Here is a 20,453-nt window from a genome sequence, read left to right as displayed (position 1 = left end):
ACAAAGAGAATCTCATTGTGAGGCCTGTCCCACCCACTACATTTCCCATTGGCCTATATCACATGATGTGCTGATGTCATTCACTGTAGAAATACTTTTGGTTAGCCCTCAGCCCTATAATGTCAGTGGTGCTTTGGATAACTGTGTAACACTACAGTAAAAATAGGTATCCATGTAGCAGTTGTAATCTCAGTCTTGTCAAATGTAAAGTTGTGTGTGAGTGTGTGTGTTTCTAGATGAATGTGGTTGAGGCCATTCACACTCACTAAATCTTTCGTGCCCCTCCTTTGGCACCATGGCTGATGTCACTCCCCTTCAAATATACCTTTGGACAGCTCACCAGCACATAAGCTCCATGGCACTTGCAATAACTGTGTAATACTATAGTGTAGCAAACTGGTTAGGTAGGAGTTCCAATCCTGATCATTGTCACTGTGTAAACATGACTGTTTGTGTCAGAGAGTGTGTGTATCCTTGTAGAGACCTGATTTTGTGGTCATTCACACTTACTACACTTCCCTTACCCCTCCTTTAGCACTGCTGCTGATGTCACTCACCTTCAAAGATATCTTTGCACAGCTCTCCAACATATAAGCTATGTGGCACATGCGATAACTGTGTAATACTATAGTGTAGCAAATGAGGTCGGTAGGAATTCTAATCCTGCTCCTGGCAACTGTGCAAATGTTAGTGTTTCTGTGAGAGAGTGTGTATATCCTTGTATAGACCTGATTTTTGTGGCCTGGCAGCTTCATCCTTAGCATCTTTTTCCAAATATACTCTGCATCCCTCCACAGCACATGTACAAACCAATGTAATCTTGCTTCTCTGGCTTTGTCTCCAAACCTTCCAACCTGGGCTGACCCTCTAATATACTTATTCCTAATCCTGTCCATCCATGTCACACCTAGTGCAAATCTTAACTTCTTCAACTCTGCCACATCAAGCTCTGACTCATGCCTTTTTGTCAGTGCCACTGTGTCCAACCCATATAACATAGCTGGTCTCACTACCCTCCTGTAGACCTTCCCTTTCACTCTTACTGGTACTCGTCTGTCACAACTCACTCCTGACACTCTTCTCCACCCACTCCATCCTGCCTGTACTCTCTTCTTCACCTCTCTTCCACACTCACCATTACTCTGAACTGTTGATCCCAAGTATTCAAACTCATCCACCTTTGCCACCTCTACTACCTGCATCCTCACCATTCCTCTACCCTCCCTCTCATTCACACACATATATTCTGTCTTAGTCCTGATATGTATATATTTGTATACATATACATATATATGTACACCTCAGTATTTATTGTTAATATATCTATATATTGTTGTACACATATATGGATCTACCTGCATATCTCACTCTCTATGTATGTTTCTATTTATATATATATATATATATATATATATATATATATATATATACATATATATATATATATATATATACATATATATATATATATATATATATATATATATATATATATATATATATATATATATATATATACCAATCCTGCCTAATTGCACACTTGTCTCTTCCCTATTGTAAATTGTCTGTAAAGAAGGGTATGTTTGAGACAACATCCTCAAACATTATAGCTGAGCTGGCTTACTGATAAAATGCATACGCTATGGTGGGCAAGGTCTTGGGTTCAAGACCTGCAGGGGCTGTTTATCTTTTTGCTAGGCAGAACAAGGACCATTGCATACAAAGTGATTATGGGTTTGCACGGGTTTGCCCAATGGTAAGCGGTGCTAACATATGGTTAAATGAATAGGCCCTTACACTGTGTAGGCTTCGCTTACCAGTGTGCAAATCTGCTTAGCATTTACATTTAAGCAATCCTTATACCTGCTAAGCATAGCTTAGCCTTGGCAACCAGTGATCACATTCCAGACTGATAAAATAGCACGGGTAATGATATCTTTAATGAGTGTACTTAATTCCCTCTACATAATATGCTTCTATGTGCTGTCATTAAAGTAGCAAGGGGTGTGAGTATACTGTATGGGACACCTGGATATACATGGGTAGTACCGCAATCTGTTCTGTTTGGATCTGTTTCATACATGGGTAGTATCCCAAGTTATATGCAGTCACACTTGCAAGTTACACCAGCTACAGTGCACTGGTTGACAGAAATAGTTTAACACATATGGTATCATTAACAGTGCTTTTTCAAGTAAGAGTAGATTGCAGATTGTAGTATTGGAACCATATACCCCTGCATGCAAAGCTGGACTCTGAGTACTGAGTATCATGTTCTATGTGTTTGAGCTCTATGTTTATATGTATCTCCCATTGGATATTGATCTGATATGTTAATATTAACTGCATACTACTATGTTCTTTGGATGTGTCATTGGGGACTGCTGTCATGTAGTAATGGCATACCTTTCAGTTTCAGACGTGTATCTTTCAATGTATTCATCCTAATGCATGACCTGTTGGCTATCTATTTTCTGTCTGTCCTCTGTACAGATGTGCAGATGTCAGGTATTGCTAAGGCCATACCACTGTGTAGGTGCCCACATTGTATTGTGCTGTGGGCCTGGATACTGCTGCTGGTTCTGACATATGGGAGATTCCTTAATGTGGGCCTTGTCCCATTTCCTTGCCTGTACGAAGGACATTACAGAGGTGGTGGCCTACATATTCACATACAGTGGGTGGCAATACATCCCAGGACATAACATGTGGAGACAGCTAACCAACATGGGGGACATATCCCCAGATTTGTGAACAGATTATATGTCATTATTGTTGTTATACACATGGTGGATTGATAGCTTGACAGGGTTTGTATGGACATGCATTTAGTGTGTGACATCACGACTCACAGGGATATGTCTCTGACATACATCTCCACTGGCACACAGTCCAAAGACTGGCCACATGTCTGCCCATCATGTTTTGTGTGTTCAACAGACAGTGGGTGTCCTTGGTATATCAGTTGTGGACTCTGGGAATGCAATAAGTAAATACTCACATCTATTGGTATTACCAACATCATATTCCTCATTAATGATGTTACAACAAACCCAGTGACATCAGAAACTGTCTCAATGTATGACAGCAGCATGTCCAATCTACCCCTTTATTTTTTTCCTCTGTTTCCACCTAGTGATATAGGGGTTAATGCCGAGCTTAGTGAATGGGGAATGTTATCAAAGGCTTTGGCAAGATCAATGTAGGCTGTATGTGTCACCTTGCCTTCATCCCGAGCTCAGGTGACTGATGGCAAGAGGTTGACCAGGTTGAATGAGCAGGTATGACTACCCTTCACAAAACTAAACTGTGTGGGTTCTTTGTCTGCAGATTCCCATATCCATGTTTATTAGGTGCATGATGATGCATTCCATACCTTCTCATAACAGACTTGTCAGGCAGTTGGGGAGGTATTTCCCAGGGTCTGTAGTTAAAACTCATTTGTAGGGAGGGGTGACTGTAGCAGTGCACAGTTTAGTAGGGACAACGCCTGAGGTGAAGGTGTGTTTTAACAGGCACACAGGTAAGGTGCCAGGTCACTCAGTAGTTCATGTAGAACACAGCCAGGGATATTCTCAGGTCCCATAGAGGCTGCATTCTTGGCCTTGGACAGTGGTGTTGCAACCTGTGCTGCAGTAATACTGGGTGCCTGGCGGTGTACTGGTATTGGTCCTTTGGGGGGGGGGGGTGAGAGGTACTGTTTGCACTCAAGATGCCAGACAGTACATTGGCATTATTTGTTGTCTCAGTCTGGGAGGTACCATTGTCTAGTTACTCAGAATAATTCTTGGTATTGCCATGGAGATTCTTTACATAACTGTATGAGGCCTTGTGGTTGTCTTTACTATATGCTCCAAGTCTGCTCTCACAGCTAACTTTGTAGTAGCTGATGAGGGATCTCAACTATTCATTGAGGCTGATAAGGGTTTATTTTCTGTCTTGGGACTTCACCTTATTCCACATTGGTTCCCTCCTTCTGTTGTACAGTTTCTTTATGGCAGGTAACCACCAGATCACCTTCCTTTTTTTGGAGGTGAGGGCCCTGGTTGTATTGGGTAAGGTGGTATCCATGCATTTGTGTACATGTTCATAGCGGAATGTGGTTTGATTCAGCTGTCATGCAACTAGTCTCCATTTGCATGGCTGATGTCATGTTAGCCACCTCTGCTTTTATGTGGCCATAGTTAGCTTTGGAAAGGCTTTTCATGGTGGTTACCTGTGCGGGGGGGTGGGGGGGGTGGGGTGGGGGTAGGAAGGCTGTGGATTTTCAAATGTGATTAATTTGTGTTCAGATGTAGCAAGTGAGGTGTTGACTACTGGTGTAGAGCAACAGTCACCCATGTAAGGAAGGACCAGGTCAATGCGATGGGCATGTGCATTAGTACATGAGTAGCTTTCCCACTTACTGGGGGAGTAGTTGACGTAAACCAGTATGAGAGTGTTAGGTTGGACACTAATATTCTCCAGGGTGTTTATGGACATGGAGTGTGAGTCTTGGGAAATGTATAGGGACCTATCACAGGCTACAACCTGAACCACTGTCTTACCCAATGTCAGATACACCTGCAGGATCTGTAATGCATAATGTTGGGCTACCACTCTGGAGGTATGTGCATCCTTTATGATTATAAAAATACCACTACCTTTGGAGCTTCAGTCCATGTTCTGTAGCCAAATGTTGTGGAATTATCTATAGGCTGGTACTGCAGGGGTGCATCCTGCTGCCTTTATCCAGGTCTCTGTTACAGCACAGATATCATTGTTCCCCATTTTAAGAAATACTTCCAATGAGTGAGTTTCCAGATTTAGAATTCCAGTGTGCAGCAGCATGACTCTCTGACTGCCATGTCTTTGTAGCTGTCATATATTTCTGTATATTAATGTGTGTGTGTGTATATATATATATATATATATATATATATATATATATATATATATATATATACATTTATTTATTAACCTTTATATATATATATATATATATATATATATATATATATATATATATATACACACACACACATATATATGTATGCATATATGTGGATATGAATGTGGATGTATATCTCTCTCTCTATGTATATATTTGTCCACATATATGCATCTCCATACATATGTACATGTATCTATAGACTACCTGACTGTTTTTGCAGACTCTTTCCCTGCTGTTGGATGAATGTACTAACTGATATGTTTGAGATGTCATCACTATTTTGTAGGGCTCAGATGGTGTAATGGTACATTACTTTAATCATAGCTTAAAAGGCCATGGGTCCAGGACTTGGCAGGCCTTATTATGTTGTTCCAAGGCAGAACAGTTCTGCTTTGGAGGATTGGATAAGGGCTATAATTACAAGAGGTCCCTAGTTTGGGCCCTTTCACTCCCATTTGCACAGCCTTTGGTCAGATTTGTTGCAGTAAGATGTTCAGAGTATGGATCCAATGTCTGAATGCACTATATATATATATGTATATATATATATATATATATATATATATATATATATATATATATATAGGCATATACACATACACACGGTGTGTGTGTGTGTGTGTGTGTGTGTGTGTGTGTGTGTGTGTGTGTGTGTGTGTGTGTGTGTGTGTGTGTGTGTGTGTATATATATATATATATATATATATGTATATATATATATATATATATATATATATATATATATATATATATACTGCACAAAGAGAGAAAGAGAGAGAACAAATAAAACAAACTGGAAAAGACAAGAAAGAAAAAAGGTAAGTGGAACATGTAAGCATGTAATTGAATGTAGCACTTGGTCTGTAATAATGGGAAATATGATTTGTAGGAATATATGTCCCAACAAGACTTGCTGTACTAATGTCCTGCTAAACAGCTGCTATGGCCATAGCATCTGGCCCTCTCTGCAGTGGGAGAGATCCCAGATATATCTTTCAACTGTACAGATCTTCACAGAATGTCCACATTTTACCATCATATTTTTTGTCTCTTCTTCCTGAAATCTGTACTTTTCTGGCAAGTAGCTGAGGACTGAAGTCACCAAGTAATGACAAACACTTTAGTTTAAGACTCCACATTCTTAAGAATATTCACTGTAATGCAAAATGTATCATTCTACAAACTTCCTATGATTGTAACAGGAATATTTAAAGTCTGTCACTATTTATCCCTCCATCATTTTAGGCTTTGTCCAGATGTGATGCTCTAAGAGATTGTGAGGTAGAATCACAGCTCAGGAGTGTGACTCACCCTGGGAAAGCACCGCTCATATATGACAACTGCAGAGGTGTCTGTCAAACAGTTGTGACTGTGTCACTGCTAGGCCAATTAATGGGATGTTTTCCATATCCATGTTATCTGTGATTATGAGTATGACACATGTCTGCCTTGTAAAGCTAAGAGACCTATAGAGGGCATGTCCATAGTAAAGTACTGTTGTAGACATGTGTTGAACTGCATGTGATATACTGAATTAATAACATTTAACTGTACAGTGTTCTGCTGGACAATAAGCAGATTTGTGACTGATATTTGTAGTCACATACACAATTACCTGTGTTATGTCAGCCAAACCATTGGCAGGTCTGTGAGCAATAACATTGTAAAGTAATACCCTACTTATGACTGTTGGACATCTTCCAGGTTATCACAGTGATGTCAATCAACATACTATCATGTGCAATCAACATACTAATATATGGTGCAGCTATTTGAATGTTGGTGCAGCTATATGAATACAGTATCAAAATTGATGTCCCTTTCGACACCCATTTATGTGCGCCATTGCCCAGACGTACTGCTGTAACAGACTGAGAAGTATGACTCAGCAGCAACTGTAAATACAGTGTGCCATACCAACATAGAACAGAAATGTATACCAGGTATCCCTTGAGCACATGTATGTATGCATATGTTCAGCTGGAGGGCGTACAAGTAATCACATGGGTTTCAAGCAGTCAGGTACATAGGTTGTGCATGTTGCACAGGTGTCTAATATCAGTGTCAGTGAATACAAGAGACATAAATGTGTAGAGCTACTGGTTGTTGCATTGCCCTGACACTGATATGGGTACTAGAGTAGGGATGATTATCAGATATTAATCAGAGAAGTGTCCACCTGTGTTATGACCCTCTATCCATGTCTACCACTACCATCTATATCAACACCTATATACAGTGGATATCACAAGTGTACACACCCCTGTTGGAATGTCAGGTTTGTGTGCTGTATGACAATCAGACCACAGAAGATCATTTCATAATGTTTCTCATCTTGAATGTGACCACTAACCTGTACAATTCCATTGGAATACAATCAAAGGTGTTTCTAGGAAGGTGAGCAACCATTGTCAAGTGAAGATGTGCCATGATGTTAGAGCCCAGACCAAGTCAGATGAATGCTGTAACCATCTCAAGAGGTGCATACATAGCATATCAGTTTAAAGGTGTGCACACTCATTCAGCTGACCTATTGTACTGAGTATTATTTTCATATGTTTTCACAGACTAGATTGTTATGTTTTCAATCAAATTGTACAGGCTATAGGTCACACTACAGGTGGGAATTGTTATGAAATGAGTTATTGTGGTGTGATGTTCCAATTGCAGAAATACCAGGCAGTGTATCAGGGGTGTGTATCCTTTATATCCACTGTAGCTATATGGACACAGCAGTACCTCACCTGTATATCCAGCCTCCATCAAGGTAGAGTAATCCCCTTTGGTAGAAAGCAGCAATACACAAACCACATAATAGGTTGCTACATTAGCTGTACAGGGACACAAAGGTGCAGGCTACATCTTGGAAGCAAGTCCACCTATATCTGAGTAACCGTGTAAGATCACAGGTGACTTCCTGTAAGGCTAACTATGACTACAAATCAGACATAAACACACCACCAAGAACAATTGCAACTGTGGGGTTTTCTAATGCACAGAGGTGCAAATCTATCTTGAGGACAGGATATTGTGTATTATTGCGGTTAATACTGTAGATGTGCAGACATGCTGCATCCATCCTGTACCAAGGCCACATATGAGTCTGTTGACAATACCTCCCTCTCACAACTACCTAGAACTTTCTGATCTGCATATGGGACAGCAGCCTGAAGCTGGTGAGTATGACATTTTTGTTGCCTGGCAATGCCCTAGGCATGTGCTGCACATGCAATTTACCATGCACACAACCATTGATAATAGCTATATTGCTTTATGTAATAGCTATATTGCTTTTTGTGCATATTCACTTGTGCTGGAGTTAACTGTATTGCATCACAGTGGTCACCACTGGGGCCTATCTGACATGAATTCAACATTCCTGTAGCATACCTCATAACTTGTCAGTGCCAAAATGTATGGACAGAGGCCAGCAAAATTAGCTGAACAAACAGCCTAAGGTAGGGTCATGTGTGATACATTAATGGCATACAGTGGATATAAATTGCACGCACACCCCTCTTAAGATGCAAGGTATTCCTGTTAAATACTAATTAGGACCACAATGTGTCAGTCCACACCTCTTCCAGCCTTTAATGTGACCCATAGCAGGAACGGTTCACTTGTAAAACCAAGCATCTGGACTCATGTATTGCACCTACAAGGCTGGCCACCTGTGAGGGCAGCAGACATCATATCAGCATGATGTTTCAGTCTGGTATGACACCTCTTGCTGCCATATGTGTCAGCATACTCACTGTGGCCTATTTAGCTATAATATCACATGCGCGGGCATTGTTAAGGCACACAGACCTCTTCCGACCATGTATAGGTTGCAAACATATGGATATTCCAGACACATCTGTACAGTGGACTGTACAATGGTTAAACCTGCTGCATGTGAGAAAGATGCTATTACCACACTATATAAAGTAATGGCAGGGGGAGGTGGTCACCAGCCATGTATGGTATACACATCAAAATGGTATTAGCCATGCAAAATATGATCCTCACACACACACACACACACACACACACACACACACACACACACACACACACACACACACATACACACGCACACATGCACGCACAAGCACACACACACACAGATAGTTGGCAGCATTGGGATTAGATCTCCTGCCTATCTAGGTATTCCTATTATAGTGCTATACAGTTATCAGACATACCACAGAGCTTATACATTTCCACCTGTTCCAAAGGTACTTCTAAGTTGGATGACATCAACAGGACTACTAAATTGGAGTGAAGGAAAGTATAAAGGGTAGTACACAAGTCAAAAATGGTATAAGCCAAACAGTACATGATTCACACACATTTGCCATTATTGGGATTTGAACTCCTGCCTATCTAGGTATGTCTACTATAGTGTTATGCAGTTACTGCATGCACTACAGAGCTTACTGAACTTTCACATGGCCAAAGTTGCTGATAACTGCACAGCTGTGGTAAAGTATTACAGGTGGCAATCTGCCTTCTGTTCCATCCATGCATCATGTGACTTATTGCTGTCTTGCACTTCAACTATCATTATGGCTTGACACTTCACCAGGTTTTTGTGTCAAGAAGTGAGGCACAAATGGGAGCCATCAGCAGTACTCATTCATTACAGATATAACCCCAGAACTTACTAATTATATCCACTCCTGCTGGCATATTTGAAGGGCAGTGATCTGTGCTTTCACTCATTAACATGGTGCACTTGTCCATTCTGAGACACTGTTGCAACTGCCTCATGTACACAGATAACCCTCCCCTCTAACCTCCAAACACTCAGACCTGTGAGAGTTACCCATATATCACCCAATGTGGAGATATTCACTCTCCAGCAAAGAGTGAGCTAGCAGGTGAAGAGGGTAAGATCAACACCTGCACCACGCCATGGGGAACACATAGCTCACCATGACACCCACTTTGACAGCCATGACACACAATGAAAAGCCACACACCCATCTTCCCAGAGGCACTCAATGGACATTTACTCATAAAGCACAGACCAGCAAGACAGACACCTACTCAGGTACCGTGACATGGCACATGCCAAGGGACACATATTTAACCTACACAGTGTGCCGCTCAACCTAAGCTCCTAAGGTGAACCACCTTGCACAATACAGTAATCATGGGAAACGCAATACTGAGGCACACACATATCCCACTCACTAAGTTGAATATGGAGCAGGTAACAGCAAAATATCTATCACATGTCAGCATCCAAAACATGACACAGCCAGTCATGACACTACAACAACTATGAGTATCACTCTGTATCCATGTGGGTGTGAATGACTTGGGCCACACCTCCCTGGATTACATGACAAGAGACATGGTTGAACTCTCTGATTATGTGGTCCAGGCATGTGTGACAGTAGCCCTGAACAGTGTAGTGCCATTACCTAGAATGATGCTGTGGTACTATCAACAGATGATTTACTGCAACACTGGCGTATGCGCTTTGTGTGATTCTCAGTGGATCCAGTACCTCTCTGCTTGAGATGACATGATTGACAGAACCCAATGAGTTGCCACAGATGTCCTACATCTGTCATCGCTGGGTTTCCAGGTACTGGCTAAGTGTCTTCCTACCCCTATGATGCCATATTAGGCAGTGTTCCTAATGCTATTACCACCACAACAGCTAGACATGTATGCATTCAGATAGTCATGCTGTTCAACAGTAGACATGTAACTGTCAGGATGCAGTCACTCAAAACACTCAGAGTGGAGGACACATGTCTGCTGTAATGGAGAGGGGGTTCACAGCAGCAGACAGCAGGCCTGCAGTATCAGGCTATGATGCATTCCACAGCTGTCAGCCCCCAAACATGGACCACACCATACCCCCACAGGTGGTGTTGTCGCCATATTCATTATGGCTAGGAACACCTTCAGACAAGTATCCCAGTATCCCAGTATAATGCATTGGAGGTACCTCTGGTATAACTGCCTTGGGGTAATAGTGCAATCCAGACCATAGCCTTCTATGGGTCCACATCTATGTCCCTAGACTGTCAATGCACATTCCTCAACACCCTGCCATCTGTGATGATCCAACGCAACACTGACATAGTATGAGTCTTCAACTACCCCTCCATTAGCTGGGGAAAGTAGCCAAGTGCCAGTACAGTGGCCCAACACTTCTGGGATTCATCATTTCCAATGCCCTGGACCAGCTAATACTGACCCCCGGTAGAGGATGCGACAACCTTGACCCATGTTGACTACTTAAACATGGGACTGTTGCTCATCCACAGATGTCAATCCCTGCATGGTGAGATCCACACAGGCTGTAATCAACATGGAACTCAATATGTCAGCCACACTCACCACAAAGGTAACCAGCTTGCAAAACCTCTCCAAAGCTGACTTTGTAGCCATGAAAATAGGGGTGGATGTCTTCACTGCACCCATGGCAATGGGAAATAGATGCATGACTGTGGAATCATGCACATGTGCACTGTATAAACAGGTACATGAATGCATGGCACTAGCCAGAGTCAACAGAACCCAGACACTGTCCTCCAAACACTGTGAGACAATGTGATGGTTCCCTGCCATTACTAAAGTGTACATCAGAAGGAGGACACTGTTGCAGAGAAAGGTGGTGTCTCATGACTGTTGAACTCCTTTAGTAGCCTCAAATACAACTTTGGATCCCTCATGGAATCCTCTACAGGCATCTATGATGGCAGGCATGCGCAGACACTGGCAACAGTCACAACATCCTTAGATAGTTAGAGCAACAACTTCTACAGCATTAAACACAAGTGCTGTGAGTTACTGCACAACGCTAATACCTATCCTGAGACAGCAGATATTGGCTACAGTCTTGACAACACATTCAGTGCCAGCTTTACCCCTCTCTCCCCCCACAAGTGAAGTGCTGAGTGAATGTGTTCTCACATGTTGTATCCCATGTCCGTTCTAGGCATCTGCGTGTCACCAAGATGTGGCCCTGCAGCAAGGCCACAGGGAATGGCACTGCAGTGACACATCCACCATGTCATAGACAGTGTACAGTATGTGCATGGTAATTCCTGGTCTGTAACACAGTGATTGCATATCCCTCAAATTATAGGGCTGAGGGTTGTACATAGGTATATGTTGATATACATCTGTTGTAGAATGGAGAATGGTACATGTTCTGGTTTGGACACACCTCCAATTGCTAATAACCACAGCCACAGGGGATATTCATCAACCAAACACACTAGGAGTACTATTCTCTCACACACACATACACACACACACACACACACACACACACACACATACACACACACACACACACACACACACACACACACACACACACACACACACACACACACACACACACACATTTGCCAGTACTGAGATCCATATGTTCAGTGCTTCATAGGTGTGTAGTAGGTGAATGGGCCTGAAGGCTCTACATGGCTAGCCCAAGGGAATACCTTGGCATCAGGCCACATGACCATAGTCCCCAGTGTGGCTCAGGGGTATAATCACTGGAGTGGTCCCCAGGTGTGGGTATTGTATTCCCCATCCACTCACACAGGTTTCTACTGTGGGTGGCCAGTTATGTGTACTGCTTTCCATGTATGCAGTCTATATTCCATAACATGGGCAGTGTCTGGGTTGTGCATATGTCCCACATGCATGTTCTTTGATGTGTGGAAGTGTGCTTGAGGTATCTGGGGCATGCTGTGTGGACAGACTGGTATCTTCAGAAGTAGCATTCCTGACCTCGTTTAGTTAGACCTGGCTATGTAACTCAGGTAGTGATTGCACCTACATAGACACTATGATACAGGGATTCATTGGAGCTATTGGCATCTGTCCATACAGAGCATGTGTATAAGGCATGGTATTCCCTTTGTTGGGTACGTTTGCAGACTCTACAATTGTTGCAGGCATCCAGTGGGGAATATGGCAAAAGGGCCACTGTACACATTGATTGGGCTACTGAGGGGATGGAACAGGGTGCCATGTCCTTTTATTTGCTGGATAACACACACTCAGTCAGGAGATGTAACACATCAAAGTATTTCTGATGTCAGTGGCACTGTTGTGATCAATAGGCATGTAGTCCATTGAAATCATACCGTGGGTACTGTCTGTGATGCAATTTGCAGGAGAACTACCGATATAGTGGTTGCTGCCTAGCCAAGTGTGTTTGTGTATGATTCATGGGTAGAGAGTGGTCTCTGAGTATTAGAAGGGTTGCCTATGTTGTTAACTAATACATAATGTCACATAGTCATTGCACATGGCACTACACATTTAGGTTTGTGGATTGTCTACACCAACCTCTACAATGTTTAACAACTGCTGGCCTTGTAATGTGGACATTTGGACATATACTAGGTCCTCAATATAATAATTTAACAAAATCCACCCCCAATGGGTCCTGGTCTTATACAAACACACACACATACTTGCTAGTACTGAGTTTCATACACGCCCACACACACACACACACACACACACACACACACACACACACACACACACACACACACACACACACACACACACACACACACACTTGCCAGTACTAAGTTTCAAACCCTACCTAGCTATGTATTTTTGCTACAATGTTACGCATTTATTGCACATGCCATGGAGCTTATAGGATGGGTGCTGTCCCAAGGTACTTATAAGGTGAGGAACATCACCAGCCCTTGTAAATACTGATACTGGGTGATGTAGTGGGTGTGAGATTTTACAAAATATTTTACCCTGCACACACATTTACCAGGAGGGAGGTTCAAACCTCTATCTAACTATGTTTTCAGACAATTATGTTACACATTTACCACATGCACCACTGACCTTGCATAGTTTAGAATTGCCAACAGGTACTTCTAAGGTGAATGATATCTGCAGGACTGGTAAAGTCAGGCACTGAGAAGTGTACTGGGTGTAAATGGGGCCAAAAATCTTTAAGGCATGGACATGTATATGTATACACACATAAACACTTGCCAGGAAAGAGATTCAAATCCCTACCTATGTAGTTGTTGTTACTATATTGCTCCGCATTTATCACATACACCACAGAGATTTTAGGTAGAACAGTGTCCAAACATACCTCTAAGGTGAGTGACATCAGTGGCAGTGCTAAAGGAGGGGTAAGGGGTAAGTATATGTAGTAAGTGTGAATGGCCACAAAATCAAGTATTTACAAAGACACACGCACTCTCTCACACAAACACACAGATTGCCAGAACTCCTACCTAACTAGCTTGCTACACTATAGTATTATACAGTTATCACAAGTGCGATGGGGCTTATATGTTAGAGAGCTGTCCAAAGGTATCTTTGAAGGTGAGTGACATCAGCAGCAGTGCTAAAGGAGGGGTAAAGGAAGTGTATAAAGTGTGAATGACTACAAAACCAGGCCTCTGCAAAGACACACACACACACACTCTCACACACACATTTTCACAGTTGCTAGGACCAGGATTAGAACTCCCATCTCACTAGTTTGTTACATTTTATTATTATACAGTTATCACAAGCACCACGGAGCTTATATGTCAGAGAGTTCTCCAAAGATATCTTTGAAGGTGAGTAACATCAGCAGCAGTGCTAAAGGAGGGATAAGAGAAGTTTAGTGAGTGTGAATGGCTTCAACCACATTCATCTAGAAACACACACTCAACACACAACTTTACATTTGACAGGTCTGAGATTACAACTGCTACATGGATACTTATTTGTATTGTAGTGTTACACAGTTATCACAAGCACCACTGAGACTATAGGGCTGAGGGCTAACCAAAGGAATTTCTACAGTGAATGACATCAGCACATCATGTGATATAGGCCAATGGGATGTGTACTGGGTGGGAAAGGCCTCATAATGGGATTCTCTCTGTTGCTGTCTGTCTTTCTCTTTCGCACATCTGTGTGTGTGTGTATGTTTGACATATTATATTATGCTGGCCTTAGATATGTGTGAGTATTCCTATCCAGTGTGTGTGTGTGTGTGTGTGCGCGTGAAGTATCAATGGTGTACAATTTGGTGTGTGTGCACAGACATCTGTGAATAACCGACATCTGTAGTCCACTGTGTTGTCAGATATGGGCTTCATTTCTCAAGTGTAGGAGCATGCCCAGTATGACCTTCTATATTGACTGTTTGCATCCATTCAAGGGAGGGTTGGACTCCAGTTCAGGGTTTTGTATGCTACAGCTACACCTAGCAAACTGTTTTTGTAGGATATCTGTATATAGGTTGCCAATATGGAGACACAATGGGTGTAACATATGTGGGATACTCTAACTATTGCTGTCTGTTCTGCTTATGTAACATGGTTGGTTGTAGCATAGTTTTTCTGAAGTATGTACTGCTTTACACTGTGATGCATCATGTCATCAACTACTGACAGTTATCATTCTTTACTCACAGTTATTTACCAGGGAAATACAACATGGATGAAGCTGAGACCAATATTTTGAGGCATATAGACTACATAGTCTGACATACTCCTGCCATTGTGGAGGGGAAGCTGCAGACAACAGACTGCTGGTTCTGTGTAAATGGTCCAGCACCTTGTTAGTATGCTGGCTGTGGATCCCCTTCTTGTGCTTTTCTCAACTGCACAGAATGGCCATATCCTGCTGGGCCCACACCTCTCAGCTGTACAGATACACCCAGGTTATAAAGAAGCAGGACTCATATATCTGGTCAGTTTACCCTCACATTGTGGTTTACAAGCAGTTTTGTGGCTATTCATTCATTTGTTTGCAGTCAGGGGTAGTATGTGTGGGCATTAGCATTTCAGACTTCACACACTTCTTGACATTCATGCTTCTACACCCCCATCTCTGTTATTTTCTCCTTTTCCTAACATTATGTAAGCGATATCTCAGAGGTATTCCTATAGTTGAGCCTTTATCCCAGTAGTATTTATGGCCTAGTCCACAGTCCTTGCAGTAGGACATGGGGTGGCATGCTACTGGCATTTGTCAACATGGCCTTTCATTTGTCTTCTGTTTACCGTGTTAGGTTGTTACTTAGGATCCCCTGACATTCCGTACATTGGCACTATGGGTGAGGCGTGGGCCTTTGCCAGAGGACTGTAGACCATTTGAGAGTGCTGCAGGCCACCTGTAGCAGACCAGTGCAATCTGTCAGCCATATGTTCCCAGGCTGCAAGCCAATGCATTACCCTGGGGTGACAGTGGTGAGTGGTTGAGGTGTTCCTGTCAATTCTTCCTGTTGATACTGATCCACAGGTCTGGATGTGGTTGGGTTGCTGCTTATAACTAGGGACACACCTGCATTGGACACCAATTCAGCATGCAGCATCATGTATGTATGTATTCCCATACAGAGATGGGTTAATGCTGTACTCATTCCCTACAGCAAGGATATGACCTGTGATAAACCTGTGGCTGATGGTGGGATGAGCTAGGTACATGTGTGATATGGAAGCAACTTGCACCTGACTCACAAATATACCTGGGACTTTCACCTTATGCTGGCTTGTGTGTGGACATGGGCAGCCTGAGATCACTTTATAACTGTGCCTTTTGTGGTATGCCAGTGATTGGCCAGACTACCAGTATTCCATACTAGAGGGACAACTAATGTGATTCTAACCTCTATGTACAATTCCAAAGTTGTGTGCAGTTGGCAGTTATTTTATATGCACTTTCTGTAGGTTACTTCCACCTGTGTACTGTTTCTATGTATGGGACCTCATTCATGGCATGTTCAGCTTTCCAACGGTGACAGACATTGACACCTGGACAGTGAGTATGTACAACTGCTGACATGGGTGTAGCTGAGAAGCAGTGTAGTTGGCACTGCAGTTGTTGGAACATGGCCCTGTCATCCACTGTACTGTACCTAGGCCACTGAGACACAACATGCTGACCACTTCCATGCAATATTAAACACACAACAAACTTACCACACTGATCCCTGCATATTGTACACATGCTACAATGTAGATTGGGACAGCTCTGGCAATCTGTGCTCCAGTGATATTACTCCTCAAACTTACATTACTGCATTTCTACATCAGATTGTGGGGGGGGGGGTGCATACCTGCAGACTTTAAACATTTGCAATGACTGTACTGGTATTTCAATTATTCTGTTGACTTCCATTTCATATTGTGTTGTGACCTATCATGCAGAAAGTAGGTATATCAGTAGAGTACACATGCTAGATTTTAATGGGATACATTTGAGTTTCAGAATTCTTAACCTTCAAAACTAAAATGCAACTGCCAGACCTATTGTAGTATGTCTGTGTAGGTCTGGTAGGGGCTGTTCACCATTGTCATCATTTGGGGACCTTAGCCCAGCCTTTCTTTATGGTCATCGATACCTGTCTTGCTGGGTGAGGCTGATGGATGACATCCATGTTTGTGATCTATTGACACCCACAGTTATATGGGCCATCACATGAACCGCAGAGGGGGTTGTCACCTTGTGTAGTGCTGGCTAGTATGTTGACACCAGTATTTGTTATGAATTTGCTGCTGTCCCATATAGCTGTCTGCTGCTATCCCATTCAACCACCCAATTCCCTTGCATGCTTGCATCCATATCATACATACAACTATGAGAACATACTTCTCCATTCAGTATTTATTTATTTATTTAAATTTGTTGATTGGGAGTGTCCGACTGGACGTAGGTCCATTTTCAGTGGAAGCCCGGGGAGAAAAACTCCACATTTATAATAAACAGACAGTAGTTACATTGGATTACATAGCGATTAACAATTTAACATATTAATTACTTACAACATATTTACAGATGAAGAACATAGTACATCAGTAGACAACTAGAATCTTTATCTGTGATGTACATAACAGACATTAACAAATGTAACAATGAGAAGTTCCTGCTGTATAATAAGTACTAGGCTTATGAGCATCTGAGCTTGCTATAATCAAGGTAGTTAGTGGAGTGGAAAGAAAGGTAGTGGTTGGATGGGGTGGGTGATATTAGAGTGGGACTTGCAAGGGCATAGCCAGCATGTTTTTAGGTGCGCTTTTAGTAATGTTTTGAAGTGGGTGCATGATGGTACGGAGGTAATTGTGGGTAGAAGGGAGTTCCATAATTTGGCTATGGTGCAAGAGAATAGTGCTTCACCAGCAGAGTTATTGGCTTTAGTGATCTGCAAGTAATTTTTGTTGCTGGATCTTAGTGCTCTGGTGATGCGATAGGGTTGGAGTAGATTCTGGAGGGATGGGACATTTAGTGGATGGTTTACTAGTTTGTGGTTGAGTTAGAGTTGATACCACTGAAGGAGGTGAGGGAGTTCAAGCCAGCCCAGTTCAGCTAGTGAGAGACAGTGGTGACTATGGTAGGATGCCCCTGTGGCGAATTTGGCGATTTTGTTGTAGCAGATCTCTAGCTTGTTTAGATCGCATTGCCTTAGGTTGGTATATATTGAAGAGGCATAAAGTAGGGTGGAAATAAGGTGGGAATTTGCTACTGAAATCTTTGCTGCTTTGGTGAGAAATTGTTTATTTCTGTATAATGCTCTTAGTTTTTTGTGGACTTTTTTATGGTCATGGATATGTGAATGTCAAATTTTAGTTTATTGTCTATTTCCACTCCTAGCAATTTGGTGTGTTCAGTTGGGTATATAGTGGTGTTGTCTTTTGCTGTGATGTTAAAGTGAGAGTTGTTCTGAGTATGTCTGGTGGATTGGAAGATGAGTAGTTTAGTTTTGTTTGGGTTGAGTATTAATTGGGCATCGGATAACCAAGTTTCAACAGAGTAAAAGGCTTCCTGTGTGATTTTTTGCAAGTTTTGGTAGGAAGTAATTGATAGAAAGGGTGACTTACATTTTTGCTGGGCCAGTATTGAGGACAGTGCTGGAGGGCTATGTTGGATGCACATAGTACACTCCCCATACATGGAAAAGCTCAGGTAGTGTCATGTCTGGCATCCCTTTTACTGTATGCGCAAGTTGGAAAGAGGTATCAGTCCCTGGGTCCCTACAGTGTCAGTGTGTGTGCTATGCAATGCCTCTTTGCCAAGACATGGGCATACTGTGCACTCCACTTTCTGCCTACAGGGGCAGGCTGAGGATGTTCCTCCTCCAAGTCCCTCTATGCCTGTGCTGGTTTGGCAATGGTGGGGGCTGTGTGGCCCTGCCCCATGCTGATCCTGCTGCAACTGTTTCCACAAGATCATATTGTGTAGCATGGCACATACTATGAACATTTGTGTACATGTAGCTGGGGAGTACTGCAAGATTCCACCAGATATGTCAAGGCAGCAAAACCATGACTTGACCTTCCCAAAAAGATGTTCTAAAGTAATCCTGGATTGTGCATGTGCCTCATTATGGTGTTCTTGTTTGGGTGTGTGTGTATTTCTGATGGGTGTCATCAGCCAAGGCTCCAGTGCATAGTCAGCATCCCCCACTAGATGGCCATATGGGATGTCACCCCTGACAAATGCCTGATACAGCTGCGAGCAATGCTAGATGTGGGTGTCATGACAGCTTCCAGGGTTACCAGCACACACATTCATGATAATGCCCTGAACATCACATATGACCTGGCAGTTTATGGAGGGGAAGCTGTTGTGGTTTATGTAAACCCTACCGTGCTCACTGGGTGGTGCTTTGATGTGGATGTGCGTGCAGTCTATAGCACCAACTACCTCAGGGTATTCTGCTATATGGTGGAAGAGACGCATACATCTGTTCAACACCTCCTGGGTGATGGGGAACTATAGGTCCTCATTGGCATGTAGTGTCATGGCATCCAGGAACTGGTGAATTACCCTGGATGCTGATGCTTGTGAGACACACATGATATCCCCAGTTGGTCTTCAGAAGGTACATGTGGCTAGTATTCTAAAGCCTACACATACCTTGGTATCCACTAAGATGGGTTCCCCTCTATTAGTTCTGTGTGTGAGGCATGGCCGGCACAGCTCAACAATTTGCTGTAGAATGTCCCTGTCCACCCTATACCACTCTACTATCTCCAGCTAATGTAGACCCTGATAAGTTACCCTGGGTCTGTACACTCTTCTCCACTTCACTGTGGGTCGCTTGTCAGCATTCTCCTCCTCACCACCTTCAGTCTCTAGCACATATTGACGGAATAAAGCAGCAGCAGCCTTTAACACGTTTAGTTAGTTTTGCCAGTTAAAAATCCCCTGTCTGTGTACACCGGTGGTGTAGAGTTTGTGGAAACAAACAGTCTGTAGGGTGTTTACATAGTTTATAGTAGTGTCCTGGGCTGCTGCATCTATAATTGGCTGATTCTGATACATTCCACCTGCCAGCTATGCTAGTTCTCCTTGATTGCCTTCCTACTGCTGCTTCCCCTTCCAAGTTCCTCCCTATCTAAGCCCCGAGCTGAGGCACACATACCCAGTGCTGAAATGTAAACAGTGCTGCCATTTCCTCTTTTTTTTTTGTTTAAATCCCAGTGCGCAGCATGCACACCTATTTAGTCTATGTACATACTGCTCAGGCACATCTGACACACCACCTTCCTTAGCTGTGCTTATCTAAGGGCAA

Source organism: Protopterus annectens, chromosome 11.part0, assembly GCF_019279795.1.
Source record: "Protopterus annectens isolate FY-2018-M chromosome 11.part0, PAN1.0, whole genome shotgun sequence".
Classification (NCBI taxonomy): Eukaryota; Metazoa; Chordata; order Ceratodontiformes; family Protopteridae; genus Protopterus; species Protopterus annectens.
This window is presented reverse-complemented; position numbering follows the sequence as displayed.